Source organism: Populus alba, chromosome 9 (assembly GCF_005239225.2).
Source record: "Populus alba chromosome 9, ASM523922v2, whole genome shotgun sequence".
Classification (NCBI taxonomy): Eukaryota; Viridiplantae; Streptophyta; class Magnoliopsida; order Malpighiales; family Salicaceae; genus Populus; species Populus alba.
The window spans coordinates 1073909-1101357 of record NC_133292.1 but is presented as its reverse complement, the minus strand read 5'-3'; positions in this window follow the sequence as shown (position 1 = coordinate 1101357).

Sequence of the window (27449 nt, the reverse complement as noted above, 5' to 3'; positions counted from 1 at the left end):
TATAGGACAAAAAGTACAAACTACACATCATTTTCGGATTGGGTGGTTTGCAAGAGACACCTTGGAGTTCGCTTCAGCAAGATATGCAGTACTCGGTGATGATGTTCTCATCGCTGATACGTTCCACCACTTCTCCGTTCATTTCCAATACTGATCGTGAAACACCCATTTGAATAAGAGCAGCAGGATGTTGAGGTCCGAAATTCAAAGTGAAATTTTTGATTTGCCCGTTCTTAGTCGTCGTCATGGGAAAGAAAGGCTCAGAAAAGAAATAAGAAAGAAGATCATATTCCCTTAATATTCTTGTACAGTACTACCAGTACCATATAATGCATCTCCTTCGTCCTAGCGCGTCTACCTGGCGTGCCCGCCTTGCATCGCTATTGCCGCGGCAAAAAAAAAAATAGCTCACTGAGCGATGATTGATGCAGCCCCCACTCTGAAAGCTGAGGGAAGGCAGTGCCTCGATTGTTCCAAAGAGAGAAGGAAGGGAAGGATTCAATCCAGCCCCAACCATATAGGGTTCCTTACGGCTACCTTGTTTCGAACGAAAGCTCCCTGGGCCGGAAGTAAGTCAAAGATCCAGTGCGCATTCGGTGTCAGATTGCCATTTTGATTCACTACTATGTTGTCGAATCAGATTTAGCAGATTCTTTCTTATTTTTAAGGGTCCGCGCCATCATAAAAAAAGAGTTTTTGGCGATCTCTCATAAAGTGCGGCGCTTTCGAGAAAGTCCAAGTCCTCTCGGCCCCCATTATTACGAACAATACTTGCCACAGGTAAAAACCCATACCTCTACAATACTGGTGGCAGTCTTTCTGGCGAGAAGAAGGTATAAGACTCTACCAATTTTTTTCATAAGTCTTGTTCACGGAACACTGGGCTCGGCTGGCCCGCATGGAGCCGGAAGAACCATCCCGTACCAAACCATGGCCCAAAGTCGATCCATGTTATAGATATTTTCGGACAAACAAAAAAAGAGGTAGATAGACACCTAAAATAACCAAAAATAAGAATGATGGAAGAAAAAAGATATCGTGATGTAAAAATCCATTATCATCCCACTTTCAAATTCGTGTAAAAGTTGGAATCCAACTTTCTAATAGTTAGTTGTCCCAGTTCGGGAGAGAATTCCATGATTCAAAAAATGGATGTAAAAAGTAAAGGGAGAATGCCGCTGCTGTAAAAAGAAACAAGAAAAGCGGATCCGGGGGTCGATTGTCGCCCGACCAGAAATGCATCCCCCACGGAGATAAAATAGACTAACCACCCCTGCCCCTGAAGAAAGAAAATGGAGAAGATTTTAGGCTTGATGAAAAGAATCACTAACCATATAAAGTAAGAAAGATCCTGTAAAATCACCCCAAAAAAAAAAATGATCCCATATACTGACTTCTGTTGTAAATTGTGGAAATGTCCAGTCAGGTGGGAGATTCAATTGTGCGTGTCCATAAGCTGTTTTAGATTCTCAACCAGCTCGCATCAACTGTGTTTACTTATATAGAGGGTTTTCGACTGGGCAGGTAGTTTGAACTTGCTTTGCTGACTTTTTGATTTCGCAATCAATTGACACAAAGTTCTGTATTTTTAAGGTGAAGGAGTGAGACTTTCTTTTTCATGCGAAAATTTAACCTTCTTTGCTTTCTTTTTAAAATTAAAGACACATCGGCAACTGGCGTATCCTCGAAGAAACTTTGAAAACGTTTTTCTGGTGCGCTTCTAAATAATTGTTTGGAATTGGAAAAGAAGGAGTGGCCTCCCAAAAAAAAATGGAAAATGGGATTTTCTCTCATTCCAATTGTAACTTGGGGCTTTAGGTCCTCTGTCCCACTGAAACTTATTTAGGTTTGGATTCTACTTCTTCACTGACGCAATTAGTGAGTGAAGTGACCAGCATGGGGCACGAATTACGCCAAAATTAAGAAAAAAGTCTTCCTTCTTCTTCTTTTCTTGTTAGCGAAGGACCAATATGGAAGGATTTTGCACGAGAGAGTACTCCCTTTTATCTTTAGGTAGATAGGGATCTCTAAAATTTCTTCTTCTTAGCGCAGGATCTCCGTTCTTCCCGGTAACACTAAGACAATCGCCATTTTGAATAGGCAAAATTTTTAAAGTTTGAGTCCAGTTGTTTTTCAAAAAATTTATGGAAAATATTTGATTGTTAGGATGTTAAAAAATACTTCAAATGAAAAAGGAGAAAGTGAGTGAGAGAAAGAGCGGTTCTGGCTAGAAGCAGATACCCACACACTCAAGCCAATGAAGAAGTGTCGCATATATAATATCAAGACGAATCTTCTTTCTCTTTCCCATATTCAATTACAAAAAAAGGGCTAAAGCGCATACATAATATAGAGCTAACATAAGTCATAGTCGTTATTTTGCGACTCACATTCGTTAAGTTATTATGCAAAACCAGCCATAGGAAAAAGCTGGAATCGTTGAAGGGGCGGACATTTCCAAACTATTCTTCCCACCGTCTCTCCAACCTGCCCCGAAATAATAGCATACGTCTATCTTTGTGGTTGAAGCTTCCCCTTGACTCTTCAAGTGTATGACGAATCATTATGTTTTGCATATATTTATGCTGGGGGCTTAATCCCAAAGCAATCAGAAATAGACAAAGATGATAGAAGGCAGGAACGGAACATTTGAAACGCACTCCAATTCCAAGCCACATTTTCTGATGAATAAGCAGCAACAAGAGATTCACGCACCCTTGATGAAACATTGATTTTATTGTGAATTAAGTTGTACCTTAATATTTTCCACCCAAATGGGTCAAGCCAAAAACCTCGCTACCCTACCGTTACCTATAACCCATCTGCATTCCTTGAAGAACCAAAGGCCATACTTTTCTATAAGGAAGCAGTTCGGTTTGGTAGATTACCACAGGAGGTGCCTATACCCTTAACATACTTCCTTTCAAAATCTGCACCCAGAGTTTATCCGCGTTGTGTAATAAAACCCCATCCTAGGCTTCATGATAAGAGCTCGTTAAATTTTCCTTAGCTTTCAATAATACTAGACCGCCTGTTTTTTTTTAGGGCCAACATTCCCAACGCACCAAATAGGCTTTTTTTACACCTGAATCCAAAAAGGAAAATCTCTGGTTGCTTTTCAATCTCTTCACAAACCGAATAAGGAAGTGCGGGTCTGCATTGTATACGTTGGGATGGGCAGTGACTATCGATGCCAAGGTAGTTACGCCCCGCCATCGATAATTGGCTGCTTGTCTTCCACCTACTTATAGTCCTCTCATGAACTCGAAAATTTAAACAATATCAAATGGATATGTGGCTCTTGTCACTCCGATCATGGAGTGAACGGGACCCCAAGAAACTTCCCGACGGTTCCTTGTTTTGGAAACTGAAACCGAAAACCTCTACTGATTGCACAAAGAGAGACCATCAGAGAGGTTTTTTTTAGAAAATGTATCTTAATTTAGCAAGACTAACTTTCTAGACCGAACACAAAGGAGCTCCGCAAGTAAGTCTTAATGACCGAACTTGATCCATTCATGCTTTAGCGAAATAGTAAAAGCAAGTCATCACGCAAAAAACAATAGATAAAGCTGGGGGTACCATTCTTAGAATAACTGAATATGCTTCCTAATCCTTTGTCAACGCTAGATCATGAGCTATCTTTCCAAGAAAAATATATATATTAGATAATAAATAGAGTATCACCCTTCTAACTCCGGAGAAGACGGCAAAAAGGCATCGTGTCACCTTCTTCTCCATTCCAAAAAAACCTGCATACTACTCGTAAGAAATACACCATCATAATGAAGCTCCAGATCTGGACTAGGCAAAAAAATGCTTCAAACTAAGGTGTATCGAGGCCTCGAATGAAACCCACCGATCCGAGGCCTTCTCGATACTCAACCGTTCCAAGACCATGAATTCCTTACTCCGTCTTCCCTATTTCGATTTTCAATAGAGTACAAAAATGGTGAATCATTTACAAAGCCGAATCCCTCAAGACAATGAGACGCAAAGCCCCGCGTGAAACAGAGCTAAGACTAACTATGCGAAGTAAGATCTTTCATATGGATCGCACCCAACTTGAAACCAACGACGCTGTCCTAGTCGTCGAAGTCGAATAACACCACCCTGTTTGATTCAAAGCTTCTGAAGCGGTAAAACTTTATAAGGCCTGACAGGAACAAGTACCCCTTCCAGGAACATCCAGTACTTATGATACTGAAGTAAGAGCAGAACGACTTCTCTATGTGCCTCTAGGCGCAGCAAAAGCTTGTATGGACTATTGAATGACTTGGTTGACTTGACCCAAGACAGAAAGCATAGCAGGAAGGTAGCTCTCGAACAATGGAAATCAATCATCAACTTTGTTTTTTACCTCAAACGCAGATCAAGATCGCATTCAGGACTAAAAACCAAGAACATCGATAGATTGGCTGGATGAAACTAGAAAGCAACAGTTGTAGAAAGTTCCTTGCAACTCTCAATATGTTAAAAAAATGACTATACCTTTTTGCCTAAGCAAAACACGACTTTTATGATCCTTTCGTGTCCCTCCTTGGCTACTTCAAAGCGGGGATTGCATACCTCTTCACTCGCTTTGCCTCACTGTGCTTTGAATAGCCCTACTTTCGTACCTCATCCTGGGGCAATGATAAATCACCTAAGACCGCTAATGCCCCATCTAATTCAAAACAATTTCAAGAACAAGCCGCTTCTCGCCTTCCCCATGTGGAATAAGTTCCCGTGCGCATTCCATGTCCGATTCTTTACTATGGATTCAAAATTGGGGCCAATCCTGCTGCCTTCCTTGCTTTGCATGTGGTTTTGGAATTGACATCTATCCCGCCTACTCCTGCCCTGAGACTAGTGAAATCAGGTCTGCTCTTGCGCGATGCCTATTCTTTTACTTTTTTGATTCCCTGCTTGTAGATTCACTCTCTCATGCTCTAGGAAAGTTAGGGGAAGTAGCGAGATTCCGATTCCTTAATGGGCGAAGGCAGCCGCTCCAGCAGCTTTAGTACTTACCAGCCCTTATCCCGGTTCTTCTCCGGCTCCACCAGCAGCCTTTATCAGCTGCTATGGTTCCCTTCCCGAATGCGATCTCTTTGGGGCTATAGCCTTCTAATAGGACCCATATTAAATCTCTTAAATGACTTCTGAACACTAGCTAGCTCTGGACCTACCTATATTAGCCATGAGCGATCACCGAGCGGAGTTGAAAGAAAAGAGACTTGACATGCCGCTCGCGAGTTCGGAACGAACGGAGCGGAAGGGATCAATAGTTCCAGGGAGAAGTGAAAAAGACGAGCACTTGGGACCACGGAGCCACCGTTTAAGACAAGGCTAAACGAGGCCATACTTGTAGTAAACTCCTCTCTGAAGAGAGTGAGTCTATAGAGCCAACGAGCCGAATCTATTTTGTCTCTTAATAGCCGATCCTTTAGTTCCGTAGACTATTGTACTAGTAGGGCTCGCCCATTTTCCTCCAACAGTCAACTTAACTTTCCTCCACTCGCCTGAATTACGAGGAGTTATTATACCGAATCCCAGATCCCGGCCCCTTAACCCATCGCGAACTTCGTTCACTGCGGGATAGGAATCGAAAGGTATAGCTTTTACACGGGAACGGAACGAGCCGGAGCGAAGGAGGGATTGTACCACAGCTTGCTTCGAGACTGAAAGGAAAAGTGATCCTATTCCTCACTGCTCAGCTGTCTTGGTATCCGTGTTAGGAAGTCAAAAACGCTCCTTGCCGCTGCCAAACATGTATGTTGAAGTCTCGGAAACATGTTTAAGTCATTGACATTTATCAGAGAATCGACAATTCGTCTCGTCTCGGGGAATTCTAGATCAATCATAGATCTGGGCAGAAACGCCCTTCCCTAAGCCATAAGATACCTTCTCCTAATCATCGGCGTGACACCTATTCTTTCTTTTTCTCGAAAGATGCAGCTACGGCCTTTTTTTTCGGTTTCGAATGGCATTGTTGAAATTACACAGCGAACTCGACCAACAAAGGATGGCAGTACTTGAACCTCACATTCGCGAAAAACCTGGTAACATCACCCCCCTAGCAAAAAAAAGGGAGAACCCAATCGGTCTGCATCTGCATTTAGCATTGCCTTCACCTTTCAATGGATTGGCTGCAGTAGCGGTTCCCTCTTAAGAAGTTCGATCCATAGTCTTATGCCTCGTATCCTTCAAGTGTTTTCCGGCAGAAAAGGAAAAGGCTTCATCTACACCTTTCAAGGGCCTGATTTGACATCTTTTGTCTTGCGTGTGCCGTCTTGTTAATAGCGAATGAAGTAGAACCAGAATGAAGGGGCGATGATCCGCCCACACACATTGGTAGTAGGAGAGGCAGCCACTTGGGGCCTATCCATTCCATACCCAAACGCAACTCAGAATGCCTATGATTAGTATAGTTAACCGCCGGTGCTACTTCCTTAGTGAAGTATCCCATTCCGACTTCTGTAGGGTTTGTTTACCGATCACAGTTTCAGCATTGCACCTCACTAGGACGGCTTTCTTTCTTCCCTTAGAGTCCTTCTAGCGGGTCTTAGTGCCTTCCTCTCTTCCACAAGAGGGAAGATCTTACCAAACCTCAAATACATACTTTTCTTTAAGAATTGGATATAACAAACTACTTAATTAGCATAGAATTATCTTCAGTCCCTTCTCTTCTGGGCTAGGAGTGGAAATCGATCAAAAACCTCAGACCCAAACCCTTAAGTCCATCAGCTACCAATATCTCGTTCTTGAAAAAACAAACCTCTTTGCCAAAGAAACACCATAGGGAGGAAGGAAAACCCATTGAGAGAGAATCTATCAGTTACTTAGGGTGACACAGCTACCCACGCCGACGGCTGCCCCAAGATCGCTGGAAAACGTCCTTCCTACTTTCTTAGCGCTAGATCCGTCCTGAGCATGCTTGGCATCGCCAACATTACCAATCAAAGTAACATTCCTTTACCAAAGCGGGACGGCTGGAGAATTCTGTTGAGTTATAGTTCTATATCTTAAAGGGCTTGCTAGAGGACCCCTTTTAAATTAAACCGGGTTCTGTCACTCCTAAATAAGGTTTCAAAATCGTAGACTTGGGAGTGTAAGCTAGAGCAGAGCTACCTATCTTTGGCGAATTTGTCCAACCGGAGATCGTAGTCTCGTCTCAATCCTCTTTCTTATTCGAAGAGGAACTTTTCCTTAATAGAATAATAGCCTAATCCTGTCGCTATCGTCTTTAGTCTCTAAACCCTCGTAAGGCCTCAAATCTGAAGTCATCCTCTTTTATTCTTTCATCCGAGTTTCCTTCCAAATTAGAAGAAGAAATAAAAGCAAGACAGTCAGTCTATCGACTTCCTTTAGAGGAGAGGCTTCATTCTTCTCCAGCATACACCTGTCCGATAAAGAAAGAGAATATAAGAAAAATCCTTCCCAGTGCGAGGAGAGGAAAGTTCTTATCCTTCCAGCTCTTTTTCGTTCCAGTTTTCTAAGCCAAGTTGAAGAATCAGTCTTTTTCAGGCGTATCCTGCACCTCGAACATGAATGAAACTATCTTCCCATAAGTCGCGTATGGAGCGAGCCGTGTTGGCCGTGATTTCGAACATCATCCTAGGACAAATTAGAGCTATTAGATGAGAAGAGACTTTCACGCCATGGAACATGTCCAGGTCTACCAGAGAAGGCTTTCCCTTGCATTCCACAATAAGGTTAATATAGATAAAGTTCAACATAGGGGAGAAAGTCTTGAAAAAAGATTCTTTCCGGACGTGAACCTCACCCTTAATCTGCTTAGGGATTCAATGTGCAACAGGGAAACTCCATTTTGTGCTCGCTCTCTTCTGTCATGCATCATGGCTGGGTGAGTTGGCCCATTGCGAATTAACCTCGGTGCTTCCAATCTGGTCATGCACTTCTTTAAGATTCGGAACCTGGGAGCTTTCCTCTTCACTTCAAAATAGGGGTAAATGTTTCGTAGGGGGGTAAGGAATATGCCGAGGTCTTAATAGAAAGGGGTGTCTCGTCTGCTAGGCTTTTCCGAACTTCCCTTCGCCTTTCTGCCCGTGAAATCCTTTTATTCTGCTTTTTTCCCAACCCCATTATTTATTTAGTATTAGTATTGAAGCATCTATTAGTTAAGGGGGTTCCAGAGAATCATCCGAACATTCTGAGATAGGGTTGTCAAATGGGGAAGAGGAACGAGAGGAGCCCCTAAGCTTTCCGGCTCACTAGTAGGTGACGAGGGGATTTCAAAAAAAGGGGGTAATATTCTGCCGATGCATTCGTTCGGATACATTCTTCCTTCTTCACCTTTTCAACCCACCCTTCCTAAAAAAGCGAATTTGCCTCTTCCTGGTAATGAATTGAGCGGCAGCGAGGAGGTCCGGTTCCATAGTGATTTCGTCTGCTTTTGGAACTTCGATTCCTGGGGGTGACTCCGGAGTTTTAAATTCTCAGAACCTCCTTCGAATTACAGAACTGGAGGGGGTCTCATAGGCATCTCTCTTCGAGCGGCAGTGCAAGCTCGGATGGTGTTAGCGCTGGCAGAAGGTCCTGGATTAGTTTGTACCGGTGTAGGTCCCTGAGTGGTGACTTGTCCCCCTTGATGTTGTGGCATTGGATTAGTATAGATCCCCAATAGCTTCAGTGACATTGGCGGCTTTAAGGTATGCCTTAACTTCGTTCCAATTGATACGATTTTCATCATTCATGTCATAGATGACATCACGCAAAGTATGACACTCTTCGATGGTATGGCCTGCGTCTCGGTGAACTGGACAGAACTTTAAATAGTCGAGACCAGGAGGCCAGGGGAGTGATCTCTGGGTAGAGAAATGGCTTTCCAGGTCAGAAGGATGGAGAATAGGTAGGAATGGGTAGGGGTCATTTTGGTAGTGAGCTCCATTGGGTTGGGTCCCCAGGGTCGCTTGGGAGCACCTTGTTGCTGCTGAGGGGGGGGCGCAGCGTTGAGCGGGTCTGGGCGGAGCTTGCGCTTCGTTCACTCAAAAAGAATGGAATCCGAATCCGTAAGTGACTTCGATAGGCTTTTAGTTAAGACTGATTTTCTTCCTTACCTTATAGAGCTTTGTCTGATAGGGAATTTTCTGCTCGCTACGCCCCTGCCCCAAGCCAAAATAGCTTGAATAGCTTGATCTGACCGAACTCGCTCTAATGGAAGAATTCTATTAATATGGAATTTCCTGGTATGAGCTTAAAAAGCATTCCCCTGGAGCCTGAACCACGTGAAAGCTAGCCCTCCTCAATCCCAGTCGCATTCGATCTAGAATTCTTCTTCCCCTCGGCGGAACTACCTTAATGGAATTCCGGCTTCGCTAAAAGCACCTGGGCTATGCCTCGACCTCTTCGTTGCTTAACTTGAATTGAAAGCTTTCAGTCATCAAGCTTACCTGCCGCCTAAGTGGTGTGTCAAACAACCGAAAGCAGCCGGTTATACAGTCCCTAGCGCGTGCAGCAAGGAGCATGGTGAAGCGCTGCGCAAAGGAAACTAGCCTTTTGTTCCACTTTGTTGATCGAGAAGAAAATATGAAATGATTGAGGTTGAGAAAACCCTGCCGAGAATCGAGAGGTGGGAGGGCACCGAAGCTACCACCAGACTAGAGAAAGGTTTCCCGACGAGGAGAAAGATGAGCGAATGGAATGACATCATGTATGAAATTACCAACCTGTTGATTCCGGAAGTCATCTCCTCGCTACCTCTGCCAAGTTCCTCTTTCTAGCAGGATTTTCTCAACAAATGTCATGGTAAGTTGCTTTTGAGTTCTATTTTCATTACTCTGAATCTTCTTAGTTCGATTCTGCCTCTGCTCCCTTACTCACAGAATCCCAACCGAACAATTATCATTGCCCTGCTTCCCATTCTCTTGGCTACGACACTGGTTCTATTCAAACTGCTAACTATGATTCGGATTTTCTGCCAGACTTCAGGTTCCCTCCCCGTTCTAAAAGCAAGAAAGGCAAGTCGAATCCCAGGGGTACTTTACCTTTACAGATAGAGAGATCGTGGAATACTATTTAAATATAAGGATCGGCCTCGTCTTCCTTCACACCCCGAATAGGACTTTGCTAGGAGAAGGAGAGCAGTCGACTTGGTCACAGCTCTGATTCAACTGGGAACAGGACCTCCATCTCAGAAGGGAAATCCCACGGCACATCTTGACTAGGCATTCCCATCTCTCAATCAACAGAAGTAGCCCGTCCGATAAAAGATGCAATAGCAGTCCTTCCTCCAACAGATGCGGATTCATTAGCTGCTTCTAGTCCGATAACAAGAACTGGACCTGGTGAAATCTTTCAAGCTGCCCTTCTTCCTTCCACCAGATTACTTTACAGACTGGAATTCATTCAAAAAGAGTACAGGAACTGGTTTAACAAAAAGGGTCGAGAACTACAGTGATCTGATACCTTCTTGTCTGGAAGGTAGGTTATGTAGGCAACAACTCTTCCTAGGTTGTTTCGATCACAAAAGACCAAATAATCGATGAGTAGTATGCTTTATATTGCCAAAAGACCGATGAGCCTTAGCAGAGCGCATACTTTTTTTTTGAAAAAAAGACTATTCTATTTCCTTCTCGCACCTTCCCTTCAGTCCAATTGGCCTAATTGCCTTTTGAATGGGCGTGCTGAACGAAAACATCGCCACATCATGGAAACTCTTCGTGCCTTACTTCTCCCCCTATCTAAGGTAAGGTTAGGCGGGAAGCTTCATCAGGGCTAATATGGCATCTTTCTTCTGTCAGTGTAATTCGGTTCAAGAAAGCAGGAAATCCAGTAATTTGGGCTTAGGAAGGCATCCCTTGGGTAATCCTGCATCTATTGATTCAATTGGGATCGTTCTTATCGATTCATCTCTTTCCCTTGAGCCAGTTCCGACTTGCTTCGCATAGGCTACACAAGCCAGGTTTGAGCTTCTTTATCGGCTTGAGCTACCTATTGTATTGAGTTGCCTCCCCACTGAACTAATTTGGGAAAATAAGAACTGAAGCCCTATTCACAGCTTTTTCGATCTATCTAAGCTACTACGGTGATTTGTGATTCAATCGATGCTAATTCGGCTATTTGACCTGGAGCCGGGTATAGTTTATGGCCTTTTTTTCCTGGTCTTTCATCTGCCTTGAGGCCAGGTGTGGGATCGATCAGTAGGTCAAAGACCCGTAGTATAGGAGTGAAAGCCAAAGATGCATAGGAGGATGTGATGAACATTGACAAATAGGAGAATGACCTGCTCGCTGGGTGTGAAAAAGGAGGCTTGGAAGCGGAGCATTATTAAAGGTCAACAACTTCTTCCCTCCAATCCAATCGGCGGCTGGGCTCGTCACATCGAAATCAGGTATGGGCCACCTTTCCTTCTAGACGAAGATCACAAAACAAGCACTTTCTTATATATACGTTATCTTTAGAACATGATCTTCGAGAAGTGCTGTGATATGAGGCTTTCTTTGTCTCCAACTAATGATCTGTCCTTCAACAACGGGGAAACCCCTCCTCGGCAAAAAGGGACGAGATTCGCTCCGCTTGTATTTTTATTCTATTTCCCGCTCACGCAATTGGTCTATCGCGATGTAGAGCAACAGATGGTACTAACAAAATTTTTCATATTTGGTTGGTAGGCAGGCTGCCGTCCCATGATCAGCTTTCGTATCTTGAAATGCCACTTCGTAATATCTGCTTTACAGGGCAGTGCTTCTTTCTTCTGAGCTTAATAGGACTTTGGAGACGAAGTTGCCCTATACTTTAGGGTCGTATTCTTACCTCGGCCTCTTCTTGCCAGCAGAAGCCCAAGCCTTTAGCTCTTAAAGCCCCCCACCTCTGCCTCTATGTCCCACCCACTCGAAATGACAACATGTTAGGTACTGTAATAGCAATCTTACCCACCTATTGAGGTGAGGGAAACGAGAGAACGATCGGAACTAGTCATCGTATATTACGTGTATAATACTCCCATCTATCCATTCAAGATATTCCCTCTCCCGCGTATGATTGAGCAAAAGCTACAGTTAGAAGAGATTGGTGGGTAAAACTCACATGTGCTTCTAATCATTAACTCGCGAGTCCGAGTTTGAACAGCACGGCATTCTACCCGATTCTAAGATGAAGAATAGAAGTTCCGAGCCCTCACTATTTAGTGATTCGGGACGGGATCCAAGTACAGGTACAAAAGCAATCAACTGGAAGGGACGTGATCTAGCCTACGATCCCATCTCTCTTCTCTTATGAAATTGATAGTTACCCGGCCTTCTAACAGGACATTCATTGATTCACCCTACTCGGACATTCACATTGATCCAGTTTAGGAAGCTTTCAGTCCTGGGAAAGGAAGAAAGGTCAAGAGCGATGCCTACTGCCTACATTAAATCAATTGATTTAATGTAGGTATCGCTATAGCAGATTCTCGAGGCAGGATTAAATTCATTTTTAGTTTAAGTTCTCGTTGCAGCAGTCCCTGTCCCTTTACCAGATCGAGTTGCAGTGCTAAGTACACGAGCGAGGGAGTGAGATTTTGAGGCTTGTTATGCTTTAGCTTCTTACCCTTGGCTTTCTTCCTGGCTTGGCTACGAAACTCTTCTTTCTTAGCAATGATCTGTTATCAATTAATTTCTTCTTTACCGGAATTCGGAGATAGGACTTTTCCGGGTATTTGACTTCAGCTTAGCTGCTTAGCGAATGCCCTTGTGATGAATCGAATGAATGAAATGAGTAACTCACTAGCCCTAAACCATAACTGAAAAACTCTCTTCTCCAACCAAAGCCGCCATCCAGATTCAGAAGCGGAAGCGGAAAGAGTTTACTAAAGAGGCTTTCATCACCTGTTGATCCAGTTTCCCTTTTGATGATTGAGTTCGAGATTTAGGGAGCTGTAAAGGTTGGGGCCAATAGATAGTCAGTCTCTAGTCTCAGAAGAGTGCTTACCGCAATGAAATTGTTTTGCTGCGTCGCAGCTAGTTCCTACCGGCTCTATTCGTTAGGGATTTGGAAAAATCTCCCAGGCACGAGACCTGCTCTTCTATTTCGGTCAGAAAAGGGCAAACAGCCGTCAAAGTAACGAGAAAGACCGCCTTGCCCGATTATTCCTCGTGCGTCTTATTAGAATAATCTATTTTTTTTTTACGACTTCACTATTGGTGGGAGGACTCACGACTGCTGTTGAGAAGAAGAAGAATCATTCACAATCAGAAAGCTAGATCAAGAAAGCAAAGGAAAGGAGTAAAGGAAACCAAAGTCAAGGGATTCATTGAAGCATGAAAAGCGATCTTTATCTTTCAAGGGCTATTCCCAATGAGAGATTACAATAAATATCATAAGATAAGAAAGATCGTATAGCGTAGAAAGTCTTCCTTACTATCTCCTCCCTCCATCTAAGGTAAGTAGGCTTTCTTATAGAGTAGGTAGTAGCTTAAGCGCTAAGAAGCTAAAATCATGCTACAACAACGATATGCGATAACATGCAAGTCGTATTCGAGGTTGAGTATTGGACTTTTCCTGTCAGTCACGAGAAGGATTCGAACCTCCATCTCTGGGAAGCATGAGAGGATCCCAGCGAACTACCATTTATTCTAATCGTGACTTTGGTAACCCGGTTCACCTTTCAGCTACGTCCGGGGGAGAATTTGAAAATGGTGGTCTGAAAGTCTTACCTAAACTCTAAATAAAGCCTATAAAAAATCCTAACTACATACCTCCCAGAACATAATCAAGAGCTTGGGCAAAGTGGGGACTCTGCGTGCCCTGATTGACGAGATCTACATAGATCTGGTTTAGACATTGAATGCTTGCGTCGCTAAAAAAAAGACGTTCGGCTACCTCTTGGAGATTGACTCCTGTTGGTAAGTTCACATCTACAGCAGTATCCCTATAGACTCTCAAAATTCTTTCTAGTTGGGAAACGATTTAGTCTTTCAGTGCATTTATCGTTAATTCATTAATAAGTAATAGCAAGGTCACTCTAAAGAGGTATTTTTCTCCTTTTCTTGCTGCGCGTATAATGGGAAAGCGAGTTTATGAGCTAACTAAGAGCTCTCTTTACTGACAGCATGCAAGCTTACCTTCAAGCCATGCTTACACAAGCTGATTGCTTATATGCCCTAGTTTAACTACCTCGGTTCACTTAACTTGCTCCCATCCTTCTCCCGTCTGACTCTGTATTACGTAATGATCTGTCTTACCTCTAAAACCCCCTTCTCTTCACCTGATACAAGGCAGTCGAAGTCCCCGCCACCCTGCGGATCTCAATCTAGCGACGGCACCCGGAACCACACTGCTGCCGCTGCCCTTCGGGCACACCTCCTACGCTTATCACTGACCTACGCTCTTGCAGCATGCCCCCTTCAGGCAATACGGCTTTCGTAATACGCGAAGCAGCTGAGCGATAGCTCTTCGATCGTCTTGCGATAGCAAAAGCCTTAAGTCTTATTCTTTTGTTCCCGAACAATGATCATTCATTAGGCCGGCCCGACCAAAGACTGAAAGCCCGGTCCGGGCAAGCTATATTATGGAACTAATCTGACCAAACTGGGTCTAATGGAACAAGATCTCGATCTCAATAAGGAATTTGAATCTGGAAGGGCCGGCAAGAATCAATGCGATAGCGAGGTTGAGCAGTAGCAAGGGGCGATAGCGAAGGCGTGGTTCATCCTCTAAGAGAAAGTAGAGGCGAAGGTTCGGATCGAAGATCTTCGCGAGACGGCCCATGAATCTCGAGAATCGAGCGTGGGGCTTGAAGACCCTACCGCATTCCGGCCCCGGGGCAGCATGCCGGGAATGAATAAGGGGGGACATACTGGATCCACTCCCTTGGTTGGGGGCTGTGCCCCCCCTATCCTTTCAATTTATGGATTCCCTGGTCTTTTTTTTTATTCTTTATCTCTTCTCGTGACCTTCTTATGCGAGATAAAGTAACCCTTTATTATCTTATATCATCAGGGTAATGATCCATCAACCTATTGCTGCTATTTATGAAGCACAAATAGGAGAATTTGTCCTGGAAGCAGAAGAACTACTGAAACTGCGCGAAATCCTCACAAGGGTTTATGCACAAAGAACAGGCAAACCCTTATGTTATGGGTTGTATCCGAAGACATGGAAAGGGATGTTTTTATGTCAGCAGCAGAAGCCCAAGTTCATGGAATTGTTGATCTTGTAGCAGTTGCATAAAAAATAGCAGGAATTTAACACAAATCACGATTTGAGATTTTAGTTTCTTACCGTATTCTATTAATTTATTAATTTTAATTTTTTTTAATTTTAATAAAATAGAATATGAATATAGAAAGAATTCATAATCATCCGGTTAGGATCGATCTAAGCCAGCCCATTATGCATACGATTCAACATGCCAACTATTAAACAACTTATTAGAAACATAAGACAGCCAATCAGAAATGTCACCAAATCCCCCGCTCTCGGGGGATGCCCTCAGCGCCGAGGGACATGTACTAGGGTGTATGTGCGACTCGTTCAGATTTCAGATTGTGGGTTAAGATAAAAGAAAAGAAAGAATTTTTCCACTATCCGTGATCAGTACCGATGAATAGGATAGATTGGAAGACTCCCCTTCACTATCTAAAACGAAAAAAATAAGATCTAGAATATCCTTCTATTGTGTATCAAATTTATGGTTTCTATTGGTGCAAATTTAATTACCTCAATTTTCAATTGAAAATGCGAAAGAATTCCCCATTGGTAGCAAATGATTATCTGTTAAGCAGGGCAAATCTTATTTAAATTAAAAAGCCGAAAATGGATGCCTCTACTCTTGCAAGAACGGACTAACAAGGTCAACTAATCCGCATAATTAAATACCGTTACTGTAAAAACGGATCTCGTTGTGAAAGACCTACTACTGGGGAGGGTAGAGCCAAAAAGTTTAAACTTTACAAGTTAACAATAGCATTGATTCGATCAAGTAAGGGGCTCCGGTGTATAGAGAGGACCTCCCCGTTTAAGAAATAACCATAGAAACGATGGAACCCACTATTTATTTATCCATTTCTATTTACTACTACTTTTATTTTATTTACTATATTTTTGTTTGATACCTAGTACCAATAAAATTTCTTATTTCAAGGTATAAAAAAAAGAAAAAATCGTGGTTGGGAAGGTTAAAGTAGCAAAAGCCGTTGGAATTATTATTTTATACATTGGAAGAATCCGTTTTGTTATTCTAGAAAAGGGAAAAAGAATAACTGAAAGAAAGGAAATCAATTAGTTATTTATCAAAGTTTCGTTTATTCAATGACCAGAATTAGACGAGGATATATAGCTCGGAGGCGTAGAACAAAAATTCGTTTATTCACATCAAGCTTTCGTGGGGCTCATTCAAGACTGACTATTATTCAACAAAAAAGAAAAGCTTTGTTTTCGGCCTATCGGGATAGAGATAGGCACAAAAGAAATTTTCGGTGTTTATGGGTCACTCGTATAAATGCAGCAATTCGCGAGAATGCAGTATCCTGTAGTTATAGTACATTAATAAACAATTTGTACAAGAGACAGTTGCTTCTTAATTGTAAAATACTTGCACAACTAGCTATATTAAATAGGAATTGCCTTTATCTGATTTCCAATGACATGATAAAATAAGGAGATTGGAAGGAATCCTTCGGAATGTTTGACTTTGACATGGAATTCCTTGGAAAATGAATTCCGGGAAGGTAGAATAGAAATAAGTATGATAAAATATGATCATAATATGATCAAGTAGTCAAACTGAACAAAAACATTCAATAAAAAAATATTTATTCTTTTTACTTTACCCAATTCGTTTTTTTCAAATTGTCTTTCATTATTAAGAAAGGGTAATGAAGATAAAATACGAGCTTGTTTTATAGCAATAGTAATTAATCGTTGTTGTTTTAAAGTCAACACCGACAAAAATATTTTGTTGGTATGTACCAAGAGAATTACAGTGCGAAGAGAATGAATTAAAAAAAAGCTAGAAAAGTAAAACGATATGAAACTTTTACCAACAACTTTACCGATAGATTTAACTCGACGGTAAAGTTCATCTATATATATCGAGGGAATTACAGATGATATTATAATGAGATTCAAAAAGACAAATTGTATGGTGACGTGCACTTTTACCGATAAAATGATCAATGAAATACTCGATTGAATAATTTTATCAGTAAATCCATCGGTAATATTTAATTTTTGACCTAACGATCGACCCTCATCTCCCTTTCCACCATTTTTCCTTGTTCTTTATGCTTTTTTTTTTTGCAACAAATAATCACCCCCCCTCAATCTCAACACAATTCAACCTTCCACAACAAATCCAGCCATCACATGGTTTGTCAACATCCATATTCTGATTCAAATTTTATTGAGGTTTCTTCACTGTAAGTAAGCAAATTTACCTTTTTTTTAATTTTTTTTTGTCTATTTTTGTAATATAAGAATTTTGTTTGGGTATTTACTTGTTTTATAGTTTTTTCTCATATATTTTTGTTGTATGAATTTATTATTTGTACGTGTTATGGTTTGTTTTAGATTTTGTAAAATTATTTTTGTTGTAAATTGATGAAACTTATGTTGAATTTTTTAATTTGGTGTTTTGTGATGAAATAAATAATAGCTTATTTAACGGGTTCGTTTTATATTTTGTCAATTTTATTGTCAAGTTGTAATTTTCAATAAATGTGTAGAAATTTGAATTTATATAGATATATAATTGATAATGAATTAAGAGAACTATTAAAATAGATTGAATAAAATTGAGTTAAACCAATATTTTTACAAATTTATTTAGTTAATGTAGTTAATTAATACATGTTGACATTATTATTTAAATAGGTTTGATATAAGTAATGAATGATAGTTCATGAAAGTATCGAGATTCACCCTAGGGGTTACAGAGAATGAATTATTGTAACGAGGTTCAAAGTTTTATTAGTTATGCAGTATTAGATGTCCATGCAAAAGTTGTAAGAATAAAAGATTTATCGATCCAGATGTTGTAAGGATGCATCTTATGTGAAAATGGTTCATGAAGAAATACATGTATTGATATACATATGAAGAACCATATATTTCTCATGATACCATAGTAGAGAGGATGTTTGGGTCAACTTTTAGTATTAGCAACGTGCATGGAGTTGTAGAAGACAATAGTAATCCTTCCTTTAGAAAGGATCGTTCAAGAGTTAATTGGTTATCCATAGTGAAAACTAAACATAGGGGTCGTGTCGAGGTTGTTCAGGATGGGAATGATGAATTAACTATGGGAGATGATGTCTTTTAACTTGGTGAGTTAATTGATCCATATCGAATTACTTCGTCTAATGATTTAGTAGAAAATTCAAATTTTTGCATCACCAATAATATTTTTGTTGATGTTGATGTTGACGCTGAGGAATTGAATGACGTTTTGAGTTCTAGCAGATACACACAAGTCGATGAAGATGATGATAGCGACGAAATCAATGTAGAAGATTGTGATGGAAATGAGGACAAGTCAATTAACAAAGAAGAAGACAATTCTTATTAATTTGCACTACCCAATTGTAATGCCATAAACTATAATGTAATATTTATGGATAAAATTCACTTCAATATAATGACAATGATGTTAATATATTATTGAATGGCAATGAAATATTTATTTTATTATTGTGATGTGAACTGATGTTGTTGTGTTGTGCGTGAAGTTGTGAATTTAAGTATTTACAGAATGGATAGATAAGGAATATAAATACATTTTGGCATCAAACACTATTTTACACTTATGGAAATACTGATATAATGTATCCAATGGTATATTCGAGTGGTGATGGGAACAATTTTTCTTCTTCCTGACATTGTTCATGATGTTAATTACACATGGATACACTGATAGAATGTTTCCATTGGTATATTCCAATCGCAATGAGAACTATTCACTTCTCAAGATGTTGATAATTAATGCTTATTTTTACCAATAGAATCACCCACGAAATGGGAATTCCAATGTCTTAACAATTAATGCTTTTTTTTTTTACTGTGGTCTATGTTCCCCCGATGAAATTACCAATGGAATGGGAACTCCAAAGTGTTAGTAATGAATGCTCTCTTTAATTGTTGATTGTTTACTCTTTTACCGACAGAATCACTGATGAAAAGAAAAGTCATCGGTAATATTTGGAGGGGTTTCTGAAATTTTTCGTGTGAATTGAAAATTTCAACCTGACTTCACAAGCGGAATCACCAATATAAATCTTAAAGATATTATTATTTAATATTTCATCAAGAATTCTGTTAGTAAAACCTAATATAAAAGACCACGAGCATAGCTGACGAGGCTTCATATCTTCTTCATTCTTTTATTTTTGTTCATGACCGGAGCCAAAATCAAGCATCGTCTTCTTTTCTCATCCTAAGATATGTTGTCTTTCTTCATTTTTCTCCTTAATTTTTCTCTTTTTTTCAAGTTTTTAATAATCTCTTTTCATTTATTTTGTTTTTTTAATTCTCAGCCGACACTAAGCATGCCATAAAGGTAATAATTTTTCATTCCTTTTTCTTCTTGATTTTTTTTGCATTTTTCTGTTTTTTTGTCATTTTATTTTTCAATTTGTTGTTCAATTTTAATTAAATATGTAGGATTAATTTTAATTATTATTTTGATTTTTTTATTAATTTAGAATAAAGTTTTGTAAATGGAGATGAGATCACAAATGGGTGGTTCATGTGCTCCTCATTGGCCCCATGATTCCGATGACGACCAACCTCCTCCTTCTCCTCCTCTTACACCACCCATGTTTTAGTTTTATTATATTTGAACGTATAAATATTTAAAATTTTTAATACATAATTATTTTTTATATTATTTTAATTTCTTTTTATATATTTGATTTGTATTTATTTTTCTACTTCTGCTCAATATATTTTTTAAAAAAATATATTTTAAAATATTATTAATGAGGTTGTCGACGGAACACATTCATCGGTATATTCTAAAGAGTTAGAAAAGAATTATTGCAAATATCACTGCTACTGTTAACTCTCTAATAGAATTACAGTTGATATTCCGTCAGTGATATATTATATTTGCTGATGGATATACTGACGGACAAATAAAAACACCGATGGAATTGCATATGGTATTCTATTGGTTATATGACAAACTTCCCAAGAAAAATACTAACGGAATGAAGTGGGTAATTTTTTTGACGCACTTTGTCTGCATATAAATCCATCAATAAATTTATTACCAACAAACTTACCGATATAACAGAAATTACCAACAAGAGTTTTTTATGATAGGTTGTTTCTGTCCATGAGACTGTAGAATAAACTATGAATGTAAACACCCACATAAATTTTTGTAAGTAAAATTGTTAAATATGATAGAGTTGGCTCCTTCCTTTGACATGGTCGTTTACTATATATATATATAGAGTCAGTATTGGGTTAACTCTTAAATACTAAGGCAAATCATTGAATCGTAATCTATATAATATTTAAATTGTAAGTTTTTTAAAAAAGTTCTAGAATCATTCCAGGAGTTTTTTTTTTTATCTTAAAATAAAAAAAAACGTATATATTCTTTCAACCATACATATAAGTTTCTAAATACTATTTTGAAAGTTAGTTTTTAACCAAAGCAACTGTGTTTTTTTTTTTTTAAGAAAAAAAACATCCCTTTTAGAATTTCCTCAATAAACAAGTGTTTAATTTTTTCAACAAAAATATGAGTTTTTTTTAACACTTTTATAGTTTTCTCAACAAATAGGTGTTTAACAATGAAACTAACTAATTTTTAACGAATATGAAGGAGTTTATTTGTAAAGGTTTAATTGGGGGGGGGGGGGGGGCCACCATCCATTGTGAGTGCAATCATTTTTGTAATGTAACACCACGTCGTGGGTTAACAACTTTAAAGTTATTATTAACGATAATTTGTTGGATATAAACACAGAAATTAAATTACCCCACTGAAAAATTTATGGATAAGTTTAATGTACTGTTTTATTTAACATAATTATATATAAATATTATATTTGAGAAATTGCCAGCACGCTATCCATCCACTACTATATATATATATATATTGTAAGATGTGTTGGAGAGGATCTAGCCTTATATTTGGTTGAGAATTTGGTAATAGTTATTTTACAAAGTACTTTATACTTAGAAAATATTTAAATGAAATTTTTTATTTTTTAAAATTTATTTTTGATATATCCAATGTTGAAGGGCCATGACCTAGTTTATGAGACTAAAATAACCTTTAAGAAAAAAAAAACTTGATTTAACCTGGTTTAAGTTGCCCAAACTCATAACTCTGGTCATGAGATCAAGATATCCCTATAGAAGACAAATTAAAAAAAGATTATTGACATGACCAAAAGATTGATGTCTTCTCCCAGGTGCAGAAGTGTTGAAGTAATAAATAACCCGGCAAGACTGGGATTGAACCACAAAGAGGTTAATTGTATAAATTATAAATAACAAGACAACAACAACAATAATAACAATAACAATAATAATAGCAGTAATAGTAATAGTAATAGTAATAGTAATTAGTAATAGTAATAGTAATAATAATAACAATAATAATAACAATACTCAGTACGTGGCGTTGTTACACCTGAGAATGATCTAAAAGATCGAATCACAGGTTTCCAGCCTATATACTGAGTTTATGAAAAAGATCAAAGAGATATATTATATAATATAAACAGAATGTAAATAATAATAATACTAGTAGTAGTAGTAGTAGTAGTAGTAGTAAATAAAAGAAGAAGATGAAGAAATTAATGAGAAGTTTGAGATGGAATATTAATGTAAGGATTAAACAATGATAAAAAACAAATGTCAAGGTTAGAGGATCCACCAATGGTATTTCAAACAAGTATAGTATAAACTCTTATTACTCAATTTGGAAACCACACACGGAGGAGGTTCCAATCGGATGATTTGTCATTAATAGCTCATTATAAATTATTAACATGATCATATTAATTATCTTATTTACATAACACCAAACTTTTAAATATAGTCAGGAATTCATGATGTTAACTGATGTTAACAACAAATCAAGTTCCTTTCATAGCCCAAGTGTAGGTAATACCATACAATTGGGCTATGAGAGTGCCAAGCATTTGTTGTACCAAGTATTATACAACACAAATCTAAATTAACCATTTAACAAGCAAGGTATTAAGAATTAGTAAGATAAAAAGATAAGACATGTTAATATTAAATATTGAGGTCCATGTTGAGTTTACACCATACTTATTCTTACACCATTAGTGTAACCTTTTCACCTTGACATAATAAACTTAGCTAAACATAATGAAGAAGAGAAACATAAATAAACAAAACAAGAATTACAAAAAAAAATATAAAAAGAGAAATAAAGAGCATGAACTTGATCTGAACAACCAAACTCCCAAATAAATGGCAAATGCCTCCTTTTATAGGCCAAATTTTGAAATTATTGATTTGATGACTAATTGTTGAGTGGATGGCCAACTTTTGACTTCGTGAAAATTCTTATCTTCTTGTATGAATAAAACAAAAATGCTACCATCAGAACTGGGTCCACTAGAAAACATGAAAGTTGTAGGAAATTGACTCAGCTTTCCAGGAAAAAAAATAGAGGTCATTTGGACTTTTAGAACTCCAGATATGGGCCAAACACTGAACAGTGTTCGGGCTACAGGACAGATTCAGACTTCTCCGTTGTTGCTATAATTTGGACTTGAAAACGGCCTTCTTAGATCTTGATTAAAATATAAAAGTTGTAGGGCTATGTTTTCCTGAATCTGTGTAACAATTTGAGGTCATTTGGACATCTAGAACTTGAGATATGACCCAATTACCGAATAGTGTTCCAGTTTGGACTGCACCAACATCTCTTTTCTAAGTTTCACCCTCTCTTTATCTTCACAAATTTCAGTAGTTGAATTCATCAATCAATCCTTTGATTTATAGTATTAGACTTGTTATTATAAAACATGCTTTAGTTAAGGAGTTATTGATACTTTAAGTGCAAAATGATGATATAAAACCTTGATAAATATGCATTTTTAAGTATTAATCACCCCCCACCAGCTTATTATTAGTCCCTAGTAATCAAAGCGTTAAAATAGAAAAACAATTTGCAAATTCCATAAAGTAAGGCATTCATCATTCAACTTACTTTAATTTATCCAGATAAACAAACTCTCATTAAATTCATATATCTGCTCAATACCTCTTAAACAAGATATTACTAAACCTTTCTTTTGTGCTCAAAATATCAACATATAGTTATGGGGCCTTACTTGGAAGAAAAACAAATTTTTGTTCTAATGTTTAAGGTTAATTTCCTTAGGTTGGGATTATTTGTTTTTTTTCTTTCTTTTTATTTATTTATTTATTTATATACACATACAACTTGAAACACAATGTATCTTTAACCCATGTAACGAGTTTTAGGTTAATGACTCCTAGACCAGTTGGTCTTAGGGCATTAGGTGTTGAGACACCCCTACGAGCTTAGCAACTCGGGTTGCAGATACTGATACGTAAATAGTGCAATGCTTAATTCCCTTAAGCTTTTCTCCTCAATCCATGTAACAAGCGTTGGGTCAATAGCTCTTAAGTCAGTTGACTTTAGGGTATTAAGTGTTAAAACACCCCTTCGGGCTTAATTGCTTAGGTTAGGGAGGCTACGAAACCAAACTTATCTACCTTTTTATTATCATTATTATTATTATTATTATTATTATTATTATTATTATTATTATTATTATTATTATTTTGCAAATTATGTACTATCTCTTTCCCTTAGTTGTTACCTTTAACAAAAGAACATAAATAATGTAATAATCCAATGTGCAACCCACAATCATATGTTAAAGTGTGTGTGTGTAAATGAAGATTTAAGAATACTTGTTAAATGAGCATATGAGCAGAATTAAGTGCTGATAATACGAGAGTTTGTAAACCTGAATATTTCAAGAAGTATTCTGATAGACCTTATTAAGAATGTTTACTAAGATGCGTCTCAAGAGTCACTTTAACAAAAGAACTCCTTTTACTCTGTCATCCTAGTAACAACAGTTTTGCAAATAGTTTATGAAATAGAAAACACAGTTTTTTTAAAAAAAAATATCAACTATTACCCTTTCCCCCCAACCAAAATGAGACATTGTCCTCAATGTCCTAAGATGCGTCTCAAGAGTCACTTTAACAAAAGAACTCCTTTTACTCTGTCATCCTAGTAACAACAGTTTTGCAAATAGTTTATGAAATAGAAAACACAGTTTTTTTAAAAAAAAATATCAACTATTACCCTTTCCCCCCAACCAAAATGAGACATTGTCCTCAATGTCTTAAGGTAGAAAGATAGAGTATAGAAGACATCACCTGAAATAACGAACACTGACAAACCTGAAACACACTTAAACAAATATAAGAAACAACAAAACACAATAATAAAACCAAAAGACGCAAATATTTATAGATAAGAAATTGAAAATGCAATCACACCACCTATATCTAGGCCAGTCGTAGTCTCACACTCTCTCTCTTTTTATTTATTTATTTATTTTGAAAAAGCATGTGTATGTACAAGTAGTTGTGATTGTGGCTCACATCTTTCCTTGGTTTTACGTCCAAGAACGGCTTAAACGCCCTCTATGGGTCGGGGATAGGCTTCCCATCCAGTTTTCTTAAAAACTGGCAAACAGGGTCTTTTTTAGTCAGATTCCCAAGACAAAGTCGAGCATGTTCTTTATAGAATTGGGGTCATAAATCATAAATTGCACAATGCACATCTCCATTAGGGTGCGTCTCAAGAGTCAATAGAAGATTATCTAAAGACCCCTTACTCAGGCCATCCTTAATGAATGGTATTTTATATTCACGGTTTACAGATACCATTCCTAAAGAACGACATGTTGCATTACAAGTCCATCTAGCACATTTGTGACAGACTTGTAGTCGTTTTTATGTTTCTTTGCAAAAGTGTTTTTACCTGTTCCAGGCATGTGTGAAATGAAAGAATTGGAGGATTCACTTGATAACCGAACCTTTGCTTCAATCAGCCAACGAATATCTTCAAGAATTCCATGGTTCATTAACAACCTCAATCTTGCACATCTAGCACGGTAAATTTTTGTAATCGTATTCTGAGATAGAGCGGGAAAATACTTTTTCAATTTTTCAAGAGTGGTGTTCATTTTCAAATAAGAATTGGATGAGAGATTCAAAGAAAGAAGAAAGAGCAGAGAATTGCACAATTATATACACAGATATCAGTTATCATGGGAAACTGAAAGAACCGACTTAAGAGTCACGGAGTACCGTTATCCGCTATTTAACCGGGGTGAGAGAAACTAACAAAACAAAAGTCACACCAAAAAGGAACACAAAAAAAATATGAGAAAAACAAAATAATCAACCTTTATCTATAAGATCATTCAAACCAATGAATTCATTTTCACTAGGAAACTCATCAAAGTAAGCTTTCAAACGATGTCCATTTACCTTCAAAACATTATCATTTTTTGAATTCTCAATATCAAGGGCCCCATAAGGATACACATGTTTCAAAATAAATGGACCGCTCCATCGTGATCTTATTTTTTCAGGAAATAAATGGAGCCGAGAATTATAAAGCAAAACTTTTTTACCAGTATCAACTTTTTGACAATTTTCACAAGTTTTGCAGAATGTATGCGTGTCCTTGAACATGGTAGGCCAATAAAATCCATTTTGTAAGATTTTTGCAGTCGTTTTTTTTTTATGAGAATTGACTCCCACATACTTCAGAATGATAAAGTTTAATGACACTACTTACCTTATTGTTAGGAATGCATCTTTGAAATTTTTGATAAGGACAATATTTGAATAAGTTAGGGTCATCCCAATAAAAGTTCTTCACTTCGTTCAAAAACTTTCCTTTTTCTTCAGTACTCCAGTAAGCTAGCAAATCTCCTGAAACAAGAAAATTGATAGTTTTAGCAAACCAAGGCATTGAATTAAGAGAAAGTAAGGATTCGTTAGGAGAGTAATCATCGATTGGTGGGATGTTAGATGTCAAATCTGTTGTCACTCTTGACAAAAGATCGGCATCAATATTTTTGGTGCCTTTTTCATCCGTGATTTCTTCCTGAGAATAAATCATTTGCAAATCTTCAAATTCATCCGACTCAATTTTACTCAAAGTAGATTCAAGTTGATCATGAACTAATTCTTCAATATGATCTACTTCTTGTAAATCATTATCATCTCCAGGCTGCTTGCAAATGTTGAAAATATTCATCTCCAATGTCATGTTTCCAAAAGATAACTTCATGAGTCCATTCCTACAATTAATCAATGCATTAGAAGTTGCAAGAAACGAACGTCCTAAAATAACAGGAAATGAATTACATTCCTACAATTAATCAATCCATTAGAAGATCTCATTGCCAAACACAAAAGCAAATAACCTCTTTTCCAAGAAAGAAAATAACCGAGTTGTAAGATTTCAAAAGCAAATTGTTTTAGATTCACATCGAAATAATTTTTGTTTTGAAAATGCAAGATCAAGATTTCAAGATTCATTCTAGACCCATATATCCTTCACCAAACTGAAAAGGAGAGAAATGAGAGGATGGCCTCTTAAAACCATTATTTTTCCGAGTCACTGATGGAGCACACTTAGAGGCGATGACCAATACAAGGGGGCAACATTGTGCTTAGAAGGAAAAATTCAAGAAAATGAGATAGTGATTTCCTTCAACTAGACAACGGGGCATTTTGGTTTACAAAAGACAGCTTAATCCTTTCAGCAAGTGATACCGAATGTTTTTAGCAGTGAGACGAGGGGTAATGAATGATCCTCTCAAATTATTTGACGAGTCTGAAAATCTTTAGCAAACAAGTGGGTCACGATGGGAACCACAAAGGCTGAGTTGTGCATACAAATCTGGAAAAGGACTTATATGGGCTAACTCGAGTGGGCTAGAAAGCCAAACGACAAAGATGACTCAAATCAGATTTGTTTGCTAAAGATTTTTTCTGTCGCACCCGACATTGCGGCGGCCCTAAAAATAATTCTATTGAATTATGGAAAAAGAACAGATTTCTGGCATCCGGTTCTTTTGAGGAAAAAATGTCTCGTTTGAGGAGTCGCCACCTAGTATTATGGTCACTAGGAACCCTAACTGGTCAGCAGAGATTCTATGGTACGGGACTGGTTACGTAAAAGGGAAGATATTATCATCCCTTAAATGTTCTGCCTAAGGCAGACTGCATTGCTGGTTTTGTCCTAAATTGTTAAATGTTTATTAGTTTATGCCATGATGATTTGTTTATAATATTCCTGACTCTGGCGCTAGTGAATATTCGAACTCGAATAATTCCAACTCTGGCATTGGTAAAAATTCATAACTACGAAAATTAAATTAGATCAATATTTTGTATTCCCTACTCTAGCGCTAGTGAATAAATAAATAAAAATAAATTTATTTTTTTACGCTTGCACATAT